The 1,702-nt window shown below is 36.8% G+C and overlaps 1 pseudogene; it reads left to right on the top strand.

The window, feature by feature from the left end:
- Positions 1 to 744: 744 nt before the first annotated feature.
- LOC141503095 (procathepsin L pseudogene) lies at positions 745 to 1,358 on the top strand (annotated as a pseudogene).
- The last annotated feature ends 344 nt before the right edge of the window (positions 1,359 to 1,702 follow it).

Here is a 1,702-nt window from a genome sequence, read left to right as displayed (position 1 = left end):
GTTGGTTTTATAAAAAAAGAAAATAGATAAACCTTTGGTTAATTTGATTTTAAAAAGAAAGAAGAAAACAAAATTACTATTACTAAAAAAACAAAAAAAAAGGTGAATTCACCACCAATAAAGATGAAATTGATGCAATAATCTGGAGCTATTTTGTCCAACTGCATGCCAATAAATTTTACAGTCTAAGTGAAATGAATGAATATTTGCAAAAATATAAACTGCCAAAGCATTCTACCACAGGGACCCCCAAGTTTCCTTACATGTCCCACTTTTCACAAATCATTTGCTGCTGAGGCACTCAGGTTTGAAACATGAATTTCTACCTGTATTTACCTTCCATCTGCTTGGGGATAGTAGTTACAGTTCCACAAACTGATCAAACTTTAGATGCTCAATGGCACCAATGGAAGTCACAGCACAGAAGGACCTATGAAGTGAATGAAGATAATTGGAGGAGAGCAACATGGGAGAAGAATCTGAGAAGGATTGAAATGCATAATCTGGAGTACAGTGCTGGCAAACACAATTTCCAGACCTCAATGAACAATGATGAATTCAGACAAATGATGAATGGCTATAGACAAAACAAATTTCAGAGGAAGGCCAAAGGAACTCTCATGAACCTCTCCTTACACCAATCCCTAAAAGTATAGACTGAAGAGAGAAAGGCTGTGTAACTCCTGTTAAGAATCAGGGTTCATGTAGTTCTTGTTGGGCATTTAGCTCAACTGGTTCCCTCGAAGGCCAATGGTTCCCTAAAACAGGCAAACTTGTTTCACTTAGTGAACAAAATTTGGTTGAGTGCTCAGGTAGTAAAAGGCAACAGTGGCTATATGGGTGGTTTGATGGATAATGCCTTTGAATATGTGAAGGAAAATGGAGGCATTGACACAGAGGACTCATCGCCCTATGAAGGAAAAGATAACACTTGTTGGTACAAGGCAGAATGTTCTAGTGCTAATGCCACTGGATTTGTGGACATCCCAGGCCATCAGGAAAAGGCTGTCACTAAGGCTGTGGCAACTGAGGTTCCCTTCTCTGTTCCCATTGATGCAGGACATGCTTCCTTCCAGTTCTACCAATCTGGTGTTTATTATGAACCAGCATGCAGTAGTGACCAACTTGATCATAGAGTGCTTGTTGTAGGCTATGGTGTGGAGGAGAAAAAAGGTGTAAAGAAATACTGGATTGTCAAAAACAGCTGGGATAAGGATTGGGGCAATAACGGACACATTTTCATGACCAAAGACGAGAATAACCCACTGTGGAATAGCAACAGCAGTCAGCTATCCTTTAGTTATGATATGACTGAAGGAGGACTGCTTCATAGAGAGATGTGATCTGACCTGTATCTTTGGGGAAAAAAATTTAATCACCAAGGATCCAAGTTGCAATTTGAGTTTTTCATAACATTTTTACATTTGTGAAATGCAAGCACTACTTTGTTATAAATAGATTGTAATATTGCTTAATTCAAAGACTTGTAAATAAATTTTCATTTTAAAATTGTATATATATATAAAGTTTACCTTAAATAAACCTCAATTCATTTTATTTGAAAAAAATATATAAACTGCCCAGGTTTGAAGAAAAAATTGAATGCTTAAATTACCCATCTCAGAGAAAGAAACTGAATAAGTTCATCAATGAACTCCCTAAGAAAAAATTTCCAAGGCACAAATGAATTCTACCAAACATT

Source organism: Macrotis lagotis, chromosome X (genome assembly GCF_037893015.1).
Source record: "Macrotis lagotis isolate mMagLag1 chromosome X, bilby.v1.9.chrom.fasta, whole genome shotgun sequence".
Classification (NCBI taxonomy): Eukaryota; Metazoa; Chordata; class Mammalia; order Peramelemorphia; family Peramelidae; genus Macrotis; species Macrotis lagotis.
This window is presented reverse-complemented; position numbering and strand designations above follow the sequence as displayed.